The 20263-nt window shown below is 45.2% G+C and overlaps 6 non-coding genes across 6 annotated transcripts; 4 read left to right on the top strand and 2 right to left on the bottom strand.

The window, feature by feature from the left end:
• The first annotated feature begins 398 nt into the window (after positions 1-398).
• Positions 399-480, top strand: trnal-aag (transfer RNA leucine (anticodon AAG)). Its single transcript has one exon. It is a non-coding gene; the product is annotated as a tRNA-Leu (tRNA).
• Positions 481-3244: 2764 nt separating this feature from the next.
• Positions 3245-3326, top strand: trnal-aag (transfer RNA leucine (anticodon AAG)). The gene has a single exon. It is a non-coding gene; the product is annotated as a tRNA-Leu (tRNA).
• Positions 3327-4339: 1013 nt separating this feature from the next.
• On the bottom strand, positions 4340-4413 carry trnat-agu (transfer RNA threonine (anticodon AGU)). The gene has a single exon. It is a non-coding gene; the product is annotated as a tRNA-Thr (tRNA).
• Positions 4414-6091: 1678 nt separating this feature from the next.
• trnal-aag (transfer RNA leucine (anticodon AAG)) lies at positions 6092-6173 on the top strand. The gene has a single exon. It is a non-coding gene; the product is annotated as a tRNA-Leu (tRNA).
• Positions 6174-7187: 1014 nt separating this feature from the next.
• trnat-agu (transfer RNA threonine (anticodon AGU)) lies at positions 7188-7261 on the bottom strand. The gene has a single exon. It is a non-coding gene; the product is annotated as a tRNA-Thr (tRNA).
• A 1676-nt stretch (positions 7262-8937) lies between these two features.
• trnal-aag (transfer RNA leucine (anticodon AAG)) lies at positions 8938-9019 on the top strand. Its single transcript has one exon. It is a non-coding gene; the product is annotated as a tRNA-Leu (tRNA).
• The last annotated feature ends 11244 nt before the right edge of the window (positions 9020-20263 follow it).

Here is a 20263-nt window from a genome sequence, read left to right as displayed (position 1 = left end):
ACATGAATAACTTTGTGTAATCGTTTTTCATAAAGTGTCATTGTATTATAGCATGTGCCCTTAATGATTTTCTTGATACGTTATATGTGCTCTTGTTTGTATTGAATGTAGTTTTGTTGTTCAAATAAAACGTAAAAGACACAACTTTCCAGATGCGGCTGCTGTAAAAATAAAATGACATCAAGGGTGCTGTACGCAGAGGTCTTAAACCTGCTCCACAGAAGATCTTTATCCAGAGGTGTTGAAGAAGTCGAGATCTCGCCATGAGAGGGGAAGCATCTCAGAAAAAGCAGGTGCAGTCGGTTCCACGGTCATAACGCCACTAATTCGGGCGACAAGAGCAAAACCCACCCGGCTTCCTGCGGGCAAGTAATGAGACAAAGAGACAGTGCACAGCGGGTAGCGTGGCCGAGCGGTCTAAGGCGCTGGATTAAGCCTCCAGTCTCTTCGGGGGCGTGGGCTCAAATCCCACCGCTGCCAGGTGCTTCTGTCGAGACCCCTTTTCAGCTGGCTTCAGACGAAAAGGAGGGAACTGCTTTTTGGCAGTCTCTCGAGAAACTAAGCAAAGTGTTTAAAGATACTTTCTCAGCTTGACATCAAGGCACAAAACAAAAACCTTCTTGCGTCCTCTCAACCCAAAAGCGCTTTGCCACTTTTTGCGTTATGCAGGGAACGACGTCTGCCCAGATCACTTTTGTGTCAATGCAAATCGTAGTGTGCCCTGCATTTTAATTTTGGCTGTGCTGGCGTGCTGCTTCTGTCTGTGAAACTTGAATGTTCTGCTTCTTCACACCAAATCGTCGGCGGGGGTTGAGCTTGTTAAATCTTTGCGCATAGCGCTCCTTTGGAAGTACTTTGTCCAAGTTCAAAAGCAATCGTGGGATTTACTTCATGAGTGCAAAAAGCATGCCTCGCACGACAGATTTAAATGAGGAATGGAGCCTGCTTCTTGCTGTTTTTCCTGTGGTTGCAGTTACAAAGTTGATCGTGCTTTCACATTCTGTTAACAGTATTCACTGGCTGAGCTTTATCAGTTGGTTCGTAAAGGAATCTCTGCTTCGGTTCCAGAAAAGTCATCTGTAGTGTGTTTTTTTCCGTGCCCATGGCAGTCTTTTAAAGCTGGTAGTAATGGCGGCGAAGTTAATTTTTTATCCTCTTTAAAAGAATAAGGACGGGCTGGGGCGAGCTCCATTTAGCACTCTTTCAGCTAACCGCCGAACTCGCGAACTGATTACACTGCAGAGCCACAGGCGCCTCGCTTTTCTCCATTCTCTGGGTTAGGGTGAAAAAAAACTTTGCTGGTATTAGCTGGCCTGCTGGGAGTACCTCTTCTTCACTGATAAGCAAGATTTGTGTTTCATCTTTCGCAAGCTGTATAGATTTCTTTCAAAACAAGTTGTTCCAGAAAGGAAACGGACACTTGCATTCACCTGAATTAAAAGGCATGGGATTTGCCCATAAGGATAAATTCTGTACAGTAAGACAGGAAGAAAGGCACTGCTGGGAATCGGACCCAGGATCTCCTGTTTACTAGACAGGCGCTTTAGCCAACTAAGCCACGGCGCCGGCAAAGTGCTGTCCTTTGACAGCCACTTGGACACGTCTCTACTGCTCTGAGACATCTGCGTTCGGTGTGCACCGAGCCTGCTCGCCTTGCAAGTTGCCTCATTTACATGCGATAGTTCCACCACTAAGAGAAAGGATGAGAAATGGCTTTTATCTGTCACTTTTCATGTCAGAGGATCTCAATCTGCTTTCCCTGTACAAGAGGATGTCCAACACATGTAGCTAAAGACGTAGACGACAGTGCTCCACTGAAATCTTGATCTCACAACCCTCGGCATGACTCCGCTGTGTTCTGCTTTAGACAAAGGGGGGAAAAGACTTCTTTCATCACACGTTTTGCACTGTTTACGGTGTTTGCAGTGCTCTTTCTTAAATGAAAACCAGGAATCGGCACCATATGAGGTGAGACTAGATAATATTGGAACAAGTAGCCTCGCCATTCCATGCGTGACGTGAGCAAAGTGTAATTCCTGTCTTTATAGTGTGCTTGTTAGAGACATAGCTGGCACCCAGAGCGCTTTAAATCCGGGAGTCAGCAGCCCAAGACAAGAGAGTTTCCTTCGTCTATGTTTTTTGCGTGAAGGGGGAAACCATGCGTGTGCTGCAAACGATCTTAGTATCGAAGTGCCGTCCCACATAACCGATCCGAACAATCTGCTTTACAGAGGAGCACTGCCGGAGCTTATCGTTGGCAAACTGAAGACCAGGCTGACCTCTTCTGTGACTGTTGAACACTGAGTCTCAAGGTTGTGAATTCAAGCTCCACGCTGGCGGGAAATTCCATAGGTAATGATCACATTTTCTTGCATGCTAATCAAAAGAAATATTAAGAAACTTTTCCCGATACCAGTTTTTTACAAAAGTAAAGGCACACGGCACATGTGTGCCACATCACGTCCGAGTTTAGTGACAACTACCTCAGAGATTGTAAGCTGGGTAGTCTCAGATCAGATCACTTTTTTTATCAAAGGTTCAAGCAAACCCAAATACTTTTGCAAGAGACATTTCAGAATCCCAGACAAATCCAGTACGATTGCTGGATCCTTTGAATTCGACTGAACTATAGCACAGATCTGCAGTCCACCATTAGAATACTGTGGGTGTGCTGTATAAGCCATACCGCCCAAAATAGTTCTAAAACAGGAGAAGCATCCTCGTTTAGGAATGTGGTATAAAGTGAAATGGTCTGGGAAGAGTCCTACATTTGAACAGTTCAAAATAGACGTAAAGGGGTATTTACGGACTCTTTCGAAATGTAAGAACAAGCTGTGCGGACCTTATCTTTATTTACTTTGTGTAATCATTTTTCATAAAGTGTCATTGTATTATACCATGTGCCCCTGACGATTTTCTTGATACGTTATATGTGCTCTTGTTTGTATTGTATGTAGTTTTGTTGTTCAAATAAAACGTAAAAGACACAACTTTCCGGATGCGGCTGCTGTAAAAATAAAATGACATCAATGGTGCTGTACGCAGAGGTCTGAAACCTGCTCAACAGAAGATCTTTATCAAGAGGTGTTAAAGAAGTAGAGATCTCGCCATGAGAGGGGAAGCATCTCAGAAAAAGCAGGTGCAGTCGGTTCCACGGTCATAACGCCACTAATTCGGGCGACAAGAGCAAAACCCACCCGGCTTCCTGCAGGCAAGTAATGAGACAAAGAGACAGTGCACAGCGGGTAGCGTGGCCGAGCGGTCTAAGGCGCTGGATTAAGGCTCCAGTCTCTTCGGGGGCGTGGGTTCAAATCCCACCGCTGCCAGGTGCTTCTGTCGAGACCCCCTTTCAGCTGGCTTCAGACGAAAGGGAGGGAACTGCTTTTTGGCAGTCTCTCGAGAAACTAAGCAAAGTGTTTAAAGATACTTTCTCAGCTTGACATCAAGGAACAAAACAAAAACCTTCTTGCGTCCTCTCAACCCAAAAGCGCTTTGTCACTTTTTGCGTTATGCAGGGAACGATGTCTGCCCAGATCACTTTTGTGTCAATGCAAATCGTAGTGTGCCCTGCGTTTTAATTTTGGCTGTGCTGGCGTGCTGCTTCTGTCTGTGAAACTTGAATGTTCTGCTTCTTCACACCAAATCGTCGGCGGGGGTTGAGCTTGTTAAATCTTTGCGCATAGCGCTCCTTTGGAAGTACTTTGTCCAAGTTCAAAAGCAATCGTGGGATTTACTTCATGCGTGCAAAAAGCATGCCTCGCACGACAGATTTAAATGGGGAATGGACCCTGCTTCTTGCTGTTTTTCCTGTGGTTGCAGTTACAAAGTTGATCGTGCTTTCACATTCTGTTAACAGTATTCACTGGCTGAGCTTTATCAGTTGGTTCGTAAAGGAATCTCTGCTTCGGTTCCAGAAAAGTCATCTGTAGTGTGTTTTTTTCCGTGCCCATGGCAGTCTTTTAAAGCTGGTAGTAATGGCGGCGAAGTTAATTTTTTATCCTCTTTAAAAGAATAAGGACGGGCTGGGGCGAGCTCCATTTACCACTCTTTCAGCTAACCGCCGAACTCGCGAACTGATTACACTGCAGAGCCACAGGCGCCTCGCTTTTCTCCATTCTCTGGGTTAGGGTGAAAAAAATTTTTTGCTGGTATTAGCTGGCCTGCTGGGAGTACCTCTTCTTCACTGATAAGCAAGATTTGTGTTTCATCTTTCGCAAGCTGTATAGATTTCTTTCAAAACAAGTTGTTCCAGAAAGGAAACGGACACTTGCATTCACCTGAATTAAAAGGCATGGGATTTGCCCATAAGGATAAATTCTGTACAGTAAGACAGGAAGAAAGGCACCGCTGGGAATCGGACCCAGGATCTCCTGTTTACTAGACAGGCGCTTTAGCCAACTAAGCCACGGCGCCGGCAAAGTGCTGTCCTTTGACAGCCACTTGGACACGTCTCTACTGCTCTGAGACATCTGCGTTCGGTGTGCACCGAGCCTGCTCGCCTTGCAAGTTGCCTCATTTACATGCGATAGTTCCACCACTAAGAGAAAGGATGAGAAATGGCTTTTATCTGTCACTTTTCATGTCAGAGGATCTCAATCTGCTTTCCCTGTACAAGAGGATGTCCAACTCATGTAGCTAAAGACGTAGACGACAGTGCTCCACTGAAATCTTGATCTCACAACCCTCGGCATGACTCCGCTGTGTTCCGCTTTAGACAAAGGGGGGAAAAGACTTCTTTCATCACACGTTTTGCACTGTTTACGGTGTTTGCAGTGCTCTTTCTTAAATGAAAACCAGGAATCGGCACCATATGAGGTGAGACTAGATAATATCGGAACAAGTAGCCTCGCCATTCCATGCGTGACGTGAGCAAAGTGTAATTCCTGTCTTTATAGTGTGCTTGTTAGAGACATAGCTGGCACCCAGAGCGCTTTAAATCCGGGAGTCAGCAGCCCAAGACAAGAGAGTTTCCTTCGTCTATGTTTTTTGCGTGAAGGGGGAAACCATGCGTGTGCTGCAAACGATCTTAGTATCGAAGTGCCCTCCCACATAACCGATCCGAACAATCTGCTTTACAGAGGAGCACTGCCGGAGCTTATCGTTGGCAAACTGAAGACCAGGCTGACCTCTTCTGTGACTCTTGAACACTGAGTCTCAAGGTTGTGAATTCAAGCTCCACGCTGGCGGGAAATTCCATAGGTAATGATCACATTTTCTTGCATGCTAATCAAAAGAAATATTAAGAAACTTTTCCCGATACCAGTTTTTTACAAAAGTAAAGGCACACGGCACATGTGTGCCACATCACGTCCGAGTTTAGTGACAACTACCTCAGAGATTGTAAGCTGGGTAGTCTCAGATCAGATCACTTTTTTTATCAAAGGTTCAAGCAAACCCAAATACTTTTGCAAGAGACATTTCAGAATCCCAGACAAATCCAGTACGATTGCTGGATCCTTTGAATTCGACTGAACTATAGCACAGATCTGCAGTCCACCATTAGAATACTGTGGGTGTGCTGTATAAGCCATACCGCCCAAAATAGTTCTAAAACAGGAGAAGCATCCTCGTTTAGGAATGTGGTATAAAGTGAAATGGTCTGGGAAGAGTCCTACATTTGAACAGTTCAAAATAGACGTAAAGGGGTATTTACGGACTCTTTCGAAATGTAAGAACAAGCTGTGCGGACCTTATCTTTATTTACTTTGTGTAATCATTTTTCATAAAGTGTCATTGTATTATAGCATGTGCCCCTGACGATTTTCTTGATACGTTATATGTGCTCTTGTTTGTATTGTATGTAGTTTTGTTGTTCAAATAAAACGTAAAAGACACAACTTTCCGGATGCGGCTGCTGTAAAAATAAAATGACATCAATGGTGCTGTACGCAGAGGTCTGAAACCTGCTCAACAGAAGATCTTTATCAAGAGGTGTTAAAGAAGTAGAGATCTCGCCATGAGAGGGGAAGCATCTCAGAAAAAGCAGGTGCAGTCGGTTCCACGGTCATAACGCCACTAATTCGGGCGACAAGAGCAAAACCCACCCGGCTTCCTGCAGGCAAGTAATGAGACAAAGAGACAGTGCACAGCGGGTAGCGTGGCCGAGCGGTCTAAGGCGCTGGATTAAGGCTCCAGTCTCTTCGGGGGCGTGGGTTCAAATCCCACCGCTGCCAGGTGCTTCTGTCGAGACCCCCTTTCAGCTGGCTTCAGACGAAAGGGAGGGAACTGCTTTTTGGCAGTCTCTCGAGAAACTAAGCAAAGTGTTTAAAGATACTTTCTCAGCTTGACATCAAGGCACAAAACAAAAACCTTCTTGCGTCCTCTCAACACCAAAAGCGCTTTGTCACTTTTTGCGTTATGCAGGGAACGATGTCTGCCCAGATCACTTTTGTGTCAATGCAAATCGTAGTGTGCCCTCCGTTTTAATGTTGGCTGTGCTGGCGTGCTGCTTCTGTCTGTGAAACTTGAATGTTCTGCTTCTTCACACCAAATCGTCGGCGGGGGTTGAGCTTGTTAAATCTTTGCGCATAGCGCTCCTTTGGAAGTACTTTGTCCAAGTTCAAAAGCAATCGTGGGATTTACTTCATGCGTGCAAAAAGCATGCCTCGCACGACAGATTTAAATGGGGAATGGAGCCTGATTCTTGCTGTTTTTCCTGTGGTTGCAGTTACAAAGTTGATCGTGCTTTCACATTCTGTTAACAGTATTCACTGGCTGAGCTTTATCAGTTGGTTCCTAAAGGAATCTCTGCTTCGGTTCCAGAAAAGTCATCTGTAGTGTGTTTTTTTCCGTGCCCATGGCAGTCTTTTAAAGCTGGTAGTAATGGCGGCGAAGTTAATTTTTTATCCTCTTTAAAAGAATAAGGACGGGCTGGGGCGAGCTCCATTTACCACTCTTTCAGCTAACCGCCGAACTCGCGAACTGATTACACTGCAGAGCCACAGGCGCCTCGCTTTTCTCCATTCTCTGGGTTAGGGTGAAAAAAATTTTTTGCTGGTATTAGCTGGCCTGCTGGGAGTACCTCTTCTTCACTGATAAGCAAGATTTGTGTTTCATCTTTCGCAAGCTGTATAGATTTCTTTCAAAACAAGTTGTTCCAGAAAGGAAACGGACACTTGCATTCACCTGAATTAAAAGGCATGGGATTTGCCCATAAGGATAAATTCTGTACAGTAAGACAGGAAGAAAGGCACCGCTGGGAATCGGACCCAGGATCTCCTGTTTACTAGACAGGCGCTTTAGCCAACTAAGCCACGGCGCCGGCAAAGTGCTGTCCTTTGACAGCCACTTGGACACGTCTCTACTGCTCTGAGACATCTGCGTTCGGTGTGCACCGAGCCTGCTCGCCTTGCAAGTTGCCTCATTTACATGCGATAGTTCCACCACTAAGAGAAAGGATGAGAAATGGCTTTTATCTGTCACTTTTCATGTCAGAGGATCTCAATCTGCTTTCCCTGTACAAGAGGATGTCCAACTCATGTAGCTAAAGACGTAGATGACAGTGCTCCACTGAAATCTTGATCTCACAACCCTCGGCATGACTCCGCTGTGTTCCGCTTTAGACAAAGGGGGGAAAAGACTTCTTTCATCACACGTTTTGCACTGTTTACGGTGTTTGCAGTGCTCTTTCTTAAATGAAAACCAGGAATCGGCACCATATGAGGTGAGACTAGATAATATTGGAACAAGTAGCCTCGCCATTCCATGCGTGACGTGAGCAAAGTGTAATTCCTGTCTTTATAGTGTGCTTGTTAGAGACATAGCTGGCACCCAGAGCGCTTTAAATCCGGGAGTCAGCAGCCCAAGACAAGAGAGTTTCCTTCGTCTATGTTTTTTGCGTGAAGGGGGAAACCATGCGTGTGCTGCAAACGATCTTAGTATCGAAGTGCCGTCCCACATAACCGATCCGAACAATCTGCTTTACAGAGGAGCACTGCCGGAGCTTATCGTTGGCAAACTGAAGACCAGGCTGACCTCTTCTGTGACTCTTGAACACTGAGTCTCAAGGTTGTGAATTCAAGCTCCACGCTGGCGGGAAATTCCATAGGTAATGATCACATTTTCTTGCATGCTAATCAAAAGAAATATTAAGAAACTTTTCCCGATACCAGTTTTTTACAAAAGTAAAGGCACATGGCACATGTGTGCCACATCACGTCCGAGTTTAGTGACAACTACCTCAGAGATTGTAAGCTGGGTAGTCTCAGATCAGATCACTTTTTTTATCAAAGGTTCAAGCAAACCCAAATACTTTTGCAAGAGACATTTCAGAATCCCAGACAAATCCAGTACGATTGCTGGATCCTTTGAATTCGACTGAACTATTGCACAGATCTGCAGTCCACCATTAGAATACTGTGGGTGTGCTGTATAAGCCATACCGCCCAAAATAGTTCTAAAACAGGAGAAGCATCCTCGTTTAGGAATGTGGTATAAAGTGAAATGGTCTGGGAAGAGTCCTACATTTGAACAGTTCAAAATAGACGTAAAGGGGTATTTACGGACTCTTTCGAAATGTAAGAACAAGCTGTGCGGACCTTATCTTTATTTACTTTGTGTAATCATTTTTCATAAAGTGTCATTGTATTATAGCATGTGCCCCTGACGATTTTCTTGATACGTTATATGTGCTCTTGTTTGTATTGTATGTAGTTTTGTTGTTCAAATAAAACGTAAAAGACACAACTTTCCGGATGCGGCTGCTGTAAAAATAAAATGACATCAAGGGTGCTGTACGCAGAGGTCTGAAACCTGCTCAACAGAAGATCTTTATCAAGAGGTGTTAAAGAAGTAGAGATCTCGCCATGAGAGGGGATGCATCTCAGAAAAAGCAGGTGCAGTCGGTTCTACGGTCATAACACCACTAATTCGGGCGACGAGCAAAACCCACCCGGCTTCCTCCGGGCAAGTAATGAGACAAAGAGACAGTGCACAGCGGGTAGCGTGGCCGAGCGGTCTAAGGCGCTGGATTAAGGCTCCAGTCTCTTCGGGGGCGTGGGTTCAAATCCCACCGCTGCCAGGTTCTTCTGTCGAGACCCCCTTTCAGCTGGCTTCAGACGAAAGGGAGGGAACTGCCTTTTGGCAGTCTCTCAAGAAACTAAGCAAAGTGTTTAAAGATACTTTCTCAGCTTGACATCAAGGCACAAAACAAAAACCTTCTTGCGTCCTCTCAACCCAAAAGCGTTTTGTCACTTTTTGCGTTATGCAGGGAACGATGTCTGCCCAGATCACTTTTGTGTCAATGCAAATCGTAGTGTGCCCTCCGTTTTAATGTTGGCTGTGCTGGCGTGCTGCTTCTGTCTGTGAAACTTGAATGTTCTGCTTCTTCACACCAAATCGTCTGCGGGGGTTGAGCTTGTTAAATCTTTGCGCATAGCGCTCCTTTGGAAGTACTTTGTCCAAGTTCAAAAGCAATCGTGGGATTTATTTCATGAGTGCAAAAAGCATGCCTCGCACGACAGATTTAAATGGGGAATGGAGCCTGCTTCTTGCTGTTTTTCCTGTGGTTGCAGTTACAAAGTTGATCGTGCTTTCACATTCTGTTAACAGTATTCACTGGCTAAGCTTTATCAGTTGGTTCGTAAAGGAATCTCTGCTTCGGTTCCAGAAAAGTCATCTGTAGTGTGTTTTTTTCCGTGCCCATGGCAGTCTTTTAAAGCTGGTAGTAATGGCGGCGAAGTTAATTTTTTATCCTCTTTAAAAGAATAAGGACGGGCTGGGGCGAGCTCCATTTACCACTCTTTCAGCTAACCGCCGAACTCGCGAACTGATTACACTGCAGAGCCACAGGCGGCTCGCTTTTCTCCATTCTCTGGGTTAGGGTGAAAAAAAACTTTGCTGGTATTAGCTGGCCTGCTGGGAGTACCTCTTCTTCACTGATAAGCAAGATTTGTGTTTCATCTTTCGCAAGCTGTATAGATTTCTTTCAAAACAAGTTGTTCCAGAAAGGAAACGGACACTTGCATTCACCTGAATTAAAAGGCATGGGATTTGCCCATAAGGATAAATTCTGTACAGTAAGACAGGAAGAAAGGCACCGCTGGGAATCGGACCCAGGATCTCCTCTTTACTAGACAGGCGCTTTAGCCAACTAAGCCACGGCGCCAGCAAAGTGCTGTCCTTTGACAGCCACTTGGACACGTCTCTACTGCTCTGAGACATCTGCGTTCGGTGTGCACCGAGCCTGCTCGCCTTGCAAGTTGCCTCATTTACATGCGATAGTTCCACCACTAAGAGAAAGGATGAGAAATGGCTTTTATCTGTCACTTTTCATGTCAGAGGATCTCAATCTGCTTTCCCTGTACAAGAGGATGTCCAACTCATGTAGCTAAAGACGTAGACGACAGTGCTCCACTGAAATCTTGATCTCACAACCCCTCGGCATGACTCCGCTGTGTTCCGCTTTAGACAAAGGGGGGAAAAGACTTCTTTCATCACACGTTTTGCACTGTTTACGGTGTTTGCAGTGCTCTTTCTTAAATGAAAACCAGGAATCGGCACCATATGAGGTGAGACTAGATAATATTGGAACAAGTAGCCTCGCCATTCCATGCGTGACGTGAGCAAAGTGTAATTCCTGTCTTTATAGTGTGCTTGTTAGAGACATAGCTGGCACCCAGAGCGCTTTAAATCCGGGAGTCAGCAGCCCAAGACAAGAGAGTTTCCTTCGTCTATGTTTTTTGCGTGAAGGGGGAAACCATGCGTGTGCTGCAAACGGTCTTAGTATCGAAGTGCCCTCCCACATAACCGATCCGAACAATCTGCTTTACAGAGGAGCACTGCCGGAGCTTATCGTTGGCAAACTGAAGACCAGGCTGACCTCTTCTGTGACTCTTGAACACTGAGTCTCATGGTTGTGAATTCAAACTCCACGCTGGTGGGAAATTCCATAGGTAATGATCACATTTTCTTGCATGCTTCTGTAGGGTTTGGGCATTTACTTGGACAATTATTATTTGTAGCAGTAAATCACAAAATTGATTCTTTTGATGGCTTTAGAATCCAACCATGCAATATAACTCAAACAACGCACACACACAGGTACTAATACACGAGGATACATTTATTAATACATAGAATATGCATATAAACAGATCTTATCGAGAGGGTTATCAGAATACAAAAGATATATATTCAGTCAGTTACAAAGAGTTACATATATCAAGAGGACATACATTCAGTATATCATTCATTTAGACCGTTTCGTAATTGAACTTGGTTATAACTTCTACATTGGATACTCAAAACAAGTACATAACTCTTGTTGGGATAACAATTGAATTCTCGAGCAGTAATGCAGTGAAGTTGAATACTCATCCAATCTCTGGGGATTCAGATCTCCTGCGGGCACAAAGAAACAGTTGCAGGCTGTTGCTGTCCAATCTGCGCTCTCTGGCTCGGTGCCAGGCTGTGCTGTGCGGCTTGTGACGGTGCGCTGCTGATGCTCTCTGAATACTGGCTAGTTAGTTTTGGCTGAAACTAGCGAAGTTTGTGCACAGGAGAAAAGATGACTGTGAGTCCCAGCAGGTCAGGAAGAAGACCAGTTCGTTCCTGATGAAGCGCTAGTTCTGAATAGTAATTCAGCTGTCCACAGTTCTGACCTTTTCACCAGGCCTGCTGCTGGTGCTAACCTCGGGTGGATCCTCTGGTTACTCTCTGGCAACCTCCGCTCTCGACTCTTAGAACAAAGGAAAGTTCTGGCACTCGGACACACTGGCCGTTCCGTGGTTGTCCGGGCTGAGTCTCAGGATGGTCAGGAGGCGCGCTGCGAGAATGTCCTGCCCTTGGGAGCCTTCTGCTCCTGGGCCGTCCTGCCCTGGAATTCTCCTTTGAATTCCCTTTAGAAAGTCCACAGAATTCTACACTTAAGGCTCTCTGTGTTGCCTGTTTTTACCTGGAAGAACTTCAGCTCGTTGATTGGCTGAAAGTTCCATGGGCATCAGAGTCCCACGTGGGTTACTCGGCCCTACCAGTCCCTGATTGGTTGATCAAGGTGAGATATGAGTCACTTACTCCTGACACTTAGGAATGCAATCCAGATGTCCATCTGGCACTCCCTAGACAGATAGGCGCCAATGGATGCCCATTGATCATGATAGCCAGGCTTAGCTAAGTGCACCCCCCTTTGGGAGCTGTCCCTTATCAAAAGAAAACATCTTTAAATCAGCCTGCATGAATAGTTTCTCTGTGGCTGCACCACAGAGATGAACAGAGAGATGAGGCCTCATTTGGGAAAGCACTGAAACACTTAATTCTGTCTTATTAACAAGCATTGCCGCTACACTGGGATAGGACATTCCACACTGGAGTATTATTATTGAGAGACAGGATCACCGTCTGTTCCTCAGGCTGGGACAGGAGATCACACACTGTATTATTATTTCTGAGAGACAGGCTCACTGTCTGTTCTTCAGGCTGGGTCAGGAGATCACATTGTATTATTATTTTTGAGAGACAAGCTCACTGTTCCTCAGGCTGGAACAGGAGATGACACACTGTATTATTATTATTGAGAGACAGCCTCAGTGCCCCCCAGGCTGGGTCAGGAGATCACACACTGATCTATTATTATTGAGAGACAAGCACACTTTTTGTTCCTCAGACTGGGACAGGACATCCCACACTGGATTATTATTATTGAGAGACAGGATCACTGTCTGTTCCTCAGGCTAAGAAAGGAGCTCACACACTGGATTATTATTATTGAGAGATAGGTTTACTCTCTGTTCCCCAGGCTGGGACAGGAGATCACACACTGTATTATTAATATTGAGAGGCAGGCTCACTGTCTCTTCCTCAGGCTGGGACAGGAGGTAACACACTGTATTATTATTATTATTACTGAGATACAGGCTCACTGTCTGTTCCTCAGACTGGGACACGAGATCACACACTGTATTTTTATTATTGAGAGACAAGCTCACTTTTCCTCAGGCTGGGACTGGAGATCACACACTGTTCTATTATTAGTGAGAGACATGCTCACTGTTTGTTCCCCAGACTGGGACAGGACATTCCACACTGGATTATTATTATTGAGAGATAGGTTTACTGTCTGTTCCCCAGGCTGGGACAGGAGATCACACACTGTATTATTATTATTGAGAGACAGGTTCACTGTTCCTCAGGCTGGGACAGGAGATCACATTGTATTATTATTATTGACAGATAAACTCACTGTTCCTCACTGTTATTATTATTGAGAGTCTGGCTCCCTGTTCCCCAAGCTGGGACAGGAGGTCACACACTGTATTATTATTATTATTGAGAGACAGGCTCGCTGTCTGTTCCTCAGGCTGGGACAGGAGATCACACACTGTACTATTATTATTGAGAGACAGGCTCAGTGTTCCCCAGGCTGGGACAGGAGATCACACACTTTATTATTATTATTGAGAGACAGGCTCACTGTTTGTTCCTCAGGCTGGGACTGGAGATCACACACTGTTCTATTATTATTGAGAAACAGGCTCGCTGTCTGCTCCTCAGGCTGGGACAGGAGATCACACACTGTATTATTATTATTGAGAGACAGGGTCACTGTCTGTTCTTCAGGCTGGGATAGGAGATCACGCACTGTATTATTATAATTGAGAGACAGGCTCGGTGTCTGTCCCTCATGCTGGGAGAGGAGATCACACACTGTATTATTATTATTGAGAGACAGGTTCGGTGTCTGCTCCTCAGGCTGGGACAGGAGATCACACACTGTTGTAGTGTGCTCTCACGAGGCACCAGTTCTGTAGGGGTTTGTGCATTTACTGGGACAATTATTAATTGTGGCAGTTAATCACAAAATTGATTCTTTTAATGGTCTCAGAATCCAACCATGCGAGATAACTCAAACAACGCACACACAGGTACTAATACACGAGGATACATTCATTAATATATATAATATGCATGTAAACCAAACAGATCTTATCGTAAGGGTTATCAGAATACAAAAGATATATATTCATTCAGTTACAAAGAGTTACACATATCAAGAGGACATACGTTCGGTATATCATTCATTTAGACCGTTTCGTAATTTAACTTGGTTACAACTTCTGCATTAGATACTCAAAACAAGTACATAACTCTTAGGAATAACATTGATATCAACTGGTTGGGATTACAATAGAATTCTGGAGCAGTAATGCAGTGAAGTTGAATACTCTTCCGATCTCTGGGGATTCAGATCTCCTGCGGGCACAAAGAAACAGTTGCAGGCTTGTTGCTGTCCAATCCACACTCTCTGGCTCCGTGCCAGGCTGTGCTGTGCGGCTTGTGACGGTGCGCTGCTGATGCTCTCTGAATACTGGCTAGTTAGTTTTGGCTGAAACTAGCGAAGTTTGTGCACAGGAGAAAAGATGACTGTGAGTCCCAGCAGGTCAGGAAGAAGACCAGTTCGTTCCTGATGAAGCGCTAGTTCTGAATAGTAATTCAGCTGTCCACAGTTCTGACCTTTTCACCAGGCCTGCTGCTGGTGCTAACCTCGGGTGGATCCTCTGGTTACTCTCTGGCAACCTCCGCTCTCGACTCTTAGAACAAAGGAAAGTTCTGGCACTTGGACACACTGGCCGTTCCGTGGTGGTCCAGGCTGAGTCTCAGGATGGTCAGGAGGCGCGCTGCGAGAATGTTCTGCCCTTGGGAGCCTTTCTGCTCCTGGGCCGTCCCGCCCTGGAATTATCTCACAGCCCTGGAATTCTCCTTTGAATTCCCTTTAGAATAGTCTTGGAGCTCTGTGTTGCCTGTTTTTACCTGGAGGAACTTCAGCTCGTTCATTGGATGAAAGTTTCATGGGCATCAGAGACCCACGTGGGTTACTCTGCCCTACCAGTCCCTGATTGGTTGATCAAGGTGAGATATGAGTCACTTACTCCTGACACTTAGGAATGCAGTCCAGATGTCCATCTGGCACTCCCTAGACAGATAGGCGCCAATGGATGCCCATTGATCATGATAGCCAGGCTTAGCTAAATGCATCCCCATTTGGGAGCTGTCCCTTATCAAAAGAAAACATCTTTAAATCAGCCTGCCTGAATAGCTTCTCTGTGGCTGCACCACAGAGATGAAGAGAGAGATGGGGCCTCATTTGGGAAAGCACAGCAACACTTCATTCTGTCTTATTAACAAGCATTGCCGCTACAATTAGTAGAAAGAAAGATACAATGTTTTGAAAATGTAATATGTTTTAAAGGATTAAAGGGAAAATAAATACTTTATATACGCAAACTAATTCAACTGAGCTCCTCTAAACAATATCGCCTGAAGAATTGCCAAAGCACAGTGTATCAATTTGGGTGACACTGGGGGAAAAGGATCACAACATTCTACACATTCTCACAATATTACACGCACGGAAACCAATATTTACCACTAGGATAGAATGCAGCATAGAACAGTTGGATAGAAGGTTAGTGTAACTCTATAGTGCATCACAGAGGTCAGTCTCTTCCCCCTCATTATGCAGGCTGACTTCACTGTCCTCCAGCGATAGTCAGCTGTAATCACTGATGCAGACATGATGTTAATACTCTGACAGCATCTTGGCTGATTTGGTTAAAGTGTTTTCCTATTAAACAGGAGATTCTGCGCTCAAATCCCAGCAGTGTCTTTCTTCCTGTCTTGTCTTACAAAATGTATCACTATGGATGATTACATGCAGCTTGATTTTGTTTAATGCAAGTTTTCATTCCCTTTCTGATGGCTCTCTAAAGTAATTTTTAAAAGTACTAATCGGGATGGATTACTGTACATATCCTCAGTAAAGGGGAATATATAAGTAGTGACTATCCAAATTGCATTTTTGTGTGAAACACATTTCAGAAAATTGAAAACCAATTTTCAAAACTCACAATAACAAGACAAAGGCAAAACATAAGTTCACTTTCACTTTATGCATATTTACCACAACCTTGCCTTCTGATCATAAAAAGTCTTAATTTTAATATAGCAGTTTTAAATGGGACATTCAGAACATGGCATATGAGAATATATAGTTAACCGAGGATGAGCAAAGGATGATCGCACTTTCTGCTTATTGCTATGAACCTACCCCTGGTTATAAAAATGTCTCAAAATTCTGACACTGAGGTGTGAGACACAATGTAACAGGCTCTCATAATCCCGAAATACAAGAAATTTTACTGTAGCGTTTTATAAATTTGACCCTGTGAACATTGCATGTCCCTCCTTACTCATTACCAAAACATCTCAATGTCCCGGCACTATGTACATTTGTAATTACAACACTTCACTGTTTCATTTATGAGTTGTGACATTGTGAACATGGCATGTTAAAGTATATAGAAAATCTAGATCAGAACAGGCTAAATGCAATTCCTAGTGATTTATCATTTTCTTACTTTCTAAATGAAAAAAAATATTTTTTCAGTGATTATGACACTTCAGTATGACATAAAATATGCTTCAATGACAGAATAAATAATAATAATAATAAATAATCATGGAAAAAATACCCAAAGTGGACATTCATAGTTGTGATTATAGAATGTTAGATATCGGGTGGGTAGCTGCGTCAGCATGCGTAGGCTGCAAAGGAACAAGTAAAGGACTATTCCAGCTGAAAAGAGAAGAAAAGAATCACAATGTTTCGGCTGTGGAGCCTTCTTCAGGTGTCCGAAAGACAGGGCAGTAAGCAAAGATAATTTTCTTTTTATCTTTGCTGAATGCAGTTTATCGCTGATGACATCAAAGACATTAAGGAGTTTTTACGGCTAACAGCTCCACATCAACTTCCTTTCATAACTAACCTCATCAGATCCTTCAACTCTTTTCTTGGGTGAATATGGTTTTCTGGGGAGTTGCGATGTTGGGCATACAGTAACTGGACATTTCCCGGTGATTCTGACACGTGTTAAGCACTCGCATTTCCTGCAAATATTAAAATGGTAAAGGTTTCGCTGAGAAATCCAATCGACCTTTGCGAAGACAATGTTTACATCGCAACAGAAACCCGTCCTTTGGTGGACTCAAACCACCGACTTTTCAGTTAACAACCGAATGCGCCACACAGACGGAATGGTGGATTCGTGTCTCACATCACAACTTTCCGGTTAAAAAAAAATATTTTTGTGCCAGCTGGCAATATTTCTTCTGCACTGATAATCAAGAATTGAATTTAATTTCTCGCAAGCTGTGTGAATTTCTTGAAATACAAGTTTTCCAGAAAGGAAATGAATACATGCATTTAACGAAATCAAGCCCTTTGTGATAGTCCGAAATGGTACGTTATGTACCACAAGATAGGAAAAAAAACATGATTGGGATTTTAAGCTACTGTACGTGACCTATGGTACCAGACCGGGGTAAAGTTAGCTTGAAGTTCGAAAACGATTTTGGCACGCCTGTAGCGTTTACACGAAACCTCTTAGAATCGCGAGAATACTTGCTTTGTGCATAAAATACATTGTGAATGCTTTCTCAGCCTTTACTTTTTCGTTTATATTACATTTTTTTGGACCAAGCACGAATATTCTTTTGTCCATATCTTCGCAACGGAAGCACAGAACGCCTTCAAACCAAATGCATTTTAAAGACCACGACGTGGATATTTCCACAGCCTCTACATCAAAGTATCAGTGAGCTAATTATCTTTTTTTAAACCTCCGGTTTTTCATCGATGAGTAATTACGCACTAACTGGAACCCGGGGGACCGCTGTATACACAAGTTCACAACGCGAGAAATACTGTTCAATACGTCTTCATGCGAAAAACCCGTATATGACCATAGGAAGCATAACTGTGCAGTCTCCAATTACCCAGACTGTAAGCACGGGAATAAAGCTTTGTCTGAATTCTGAAACCCTTCCTTTACGTCCTGTTTTCATTCAGGTAAGAGTCAACTATATGCAAAATACTACTGACAGCAAGAAGATTAAAATATTCTTTACTCAGCAGCTTATTAAACACAGCTCCCATGATGTTCAAACCGATTTTTTACACAGAACACTGACACAGCTTTGCGTTCTGAATCTCTTTTTCTCGTGTGTTTATTTAATGTGGCACAATGTACTGGGATAGGGGTATTCTGTTCACAAACCAATAGCATTTAAACCACAGCACCCACAATGCTGCAAGTAAGTGTTTTGCACACTAAGCAGAGAGCGATGTCTTCCTCGTTAGTATAGTGGCAAGTATCCCCACCTGTCACCCGGGAGACCAGGGTTCATCAGGACATGCATTGAAGTGAAAGCAGGATGCGCTGCGACATCCACTGTGCAGACCCGCCACACTAAGAGGTGAGTGGGTCTGTTCGATCACAGCGCTAGGCGAATCCCTTAACAGTGTGCGTGGCAACAAACGAAACGGGCCTGTTTCCGCCCGGTTTCGATCCAGGGAAATCGGGCCCAGTAGTGGCGGGATCTGTACAGTGCATGTCGCAGCGCTTCAATGTGCTTCCTGATGTCCTACCCCGAGTAAGCTGCCCTCATCTCCTCTGCTCTGCGGCTCCTGCGGAGTGGAGTCCTGCCTGGAGCCGTGTTTGCAGGCTGCGGCTCCCCGCGCCCTGTCTGTGCGTCGTGTCCAAGAGCTCCTGGGAGGAAGAGAGAGCCCTCCCACTCGGGGGCTTTTCCACGGTCTGTGTGAGGAGGGGCGGGTGTGTCCAGTAGCTTATCGAGCGGAAGCCTGGGGCGGCGGAGAGCTGTGATCGTGCAGACCTTGAGGTGTCACCTCTTTGTCTGCTTTCCCGCCCCCCCTCCGCCCAAACTCTGCTCCAAAGTAGCCCGGCAACCCCTCACACCTGCACTTGTCACAACCTAAGGTGCGGTCATGAGACACCCATGGGGTGTCGTTCTGTTCTTGCTAATTGTTTCCTGCCCGTCGCAGGCAGGAGTCCATGCGAGGAAGATGCGCTGGACAGAGCTCAGAGGGCGCAGCTGGGTGGCTTTCCTTCTGAGTGACGTTCCTGCAACACTCTCCCGCTACTCTTGGTGCGCTCATGCCACAACACAGGAAGGCTGGAGCAGGTGGCTGTGGGCTTTGCGCACTGCCGAAATAGCTCAGTTGGGAGAGCGTTAGACTGAAGATCTAAAGATCCCGGGTTTCGGTATTTTGTTTCATCGCGCCCTTTGTTCCTCTCTCCAGCGCCCCCTGCCTAAAGTGACGCGTCCCTTTCTCAGCCCGAAACGCAAGCGAGACACCAGCGACGGTCCCTTCAGGTTTCCGTAGTGTAGCGGCTATCACGTTTGCCTAACACGCGAAAGGTCCCCGGTTCGAGACCGGGTGGAAACAGCCTCATTTTGCACGCTCCTGTACTTCACAGAGGTCTTGAGCGACCGCTCATTTGTTCCCAATGTATTTCCGGTGCCTTCGTGCACTCTTGTACCAAACGCACGTTCCTTCTGTACGCGGAGCCGATCATTTGCAATTGGGCTGTACCGACAGACCAGGACGAGCTCTGTCGGCTCAAAAGCAGCGCAGGACCTGCAATAACAACAGAAAGATTAGGATCCAGCGGGGGCCTCTTAGTGAGCCCAAGAGCTCATCAAGAATCGGCTCCAGCAACAGGGCTGGGCGCATTGTTCCATTCTCCGCCCACTCTCGGTGTAAACAAGTCCCTCTTAGTCTCTGCTTGAAATGCACTTTCCTGCATTTGCTTTGGTGTAACTGGCTTCCCCTGCATGGGCGAATGTGAAGAAGATCCTTAGTAAGTCATTAAAGAAAACCGAGAAGAGGTCGGAGTGGCCTCTGTCGTTCATCAACGATCCAGTCAGGCAGTACTCCTCTGTAAAGCGCCGTTCGTTCACATCGATTGGCTTTTTTTTTGCCTTCATTCGTGCGAGTAGTAAAAGCAGACGCCCCTATTCTGCCGTGACCCAGATTCGAACCGGGGTTGTTGCGGCCACAACGCAAAGTACTGACCACTATACGATCACAGCGAGTTACCGAGACACACGCGGCAGGGCGGAAAGGGCTGTGCTCTCTTCGTGTGACATAATTTGGAAAAGTCCTGACGTTGCATTTCAACTGAGCCCCAGTATACATCGACCCTTCGACACTCTGAGTGACAACTCTCTTGCGTGTTTTCTCATATTTATGTAGTTTGCTTGCATGATGCCGGGAACAGCATGGTTGTTCGCTGCCATATAGTCTAGCGGTTAGGGTTCCTGGTTTTCACCCAGGCGGTTCCACTCGGTTTTGCCTCCTGCTTTCCAAAAGATCAGCACCGTGTACGAAAGAGCCGCATTAAAACTACTCGAACGTGCAAAACGTGCGAGAAGAGGGGGCGCTTGTTTCCAACCGAAACTTCTCGCG

Source organism: Lepisosteus platostomus, chromosome 5 (genome assembly GCF_059453375.1).
Source record: "Lepisosteus platostomus isolate fLepPlt1 chromosome 5, fLepPlt1.hap1, whole genome shotgun sequence".
NCBI classification, from domain to species: Eukaryota; Metazoa; Chordata; class Actinopteri; order Semionotiformes; family Lepisosteidae; genus Lepisosteus; species Lepisosteus platostomus.
This window is presented reverse-complemented; position numbering and strand designations above follow the sequence as displayed.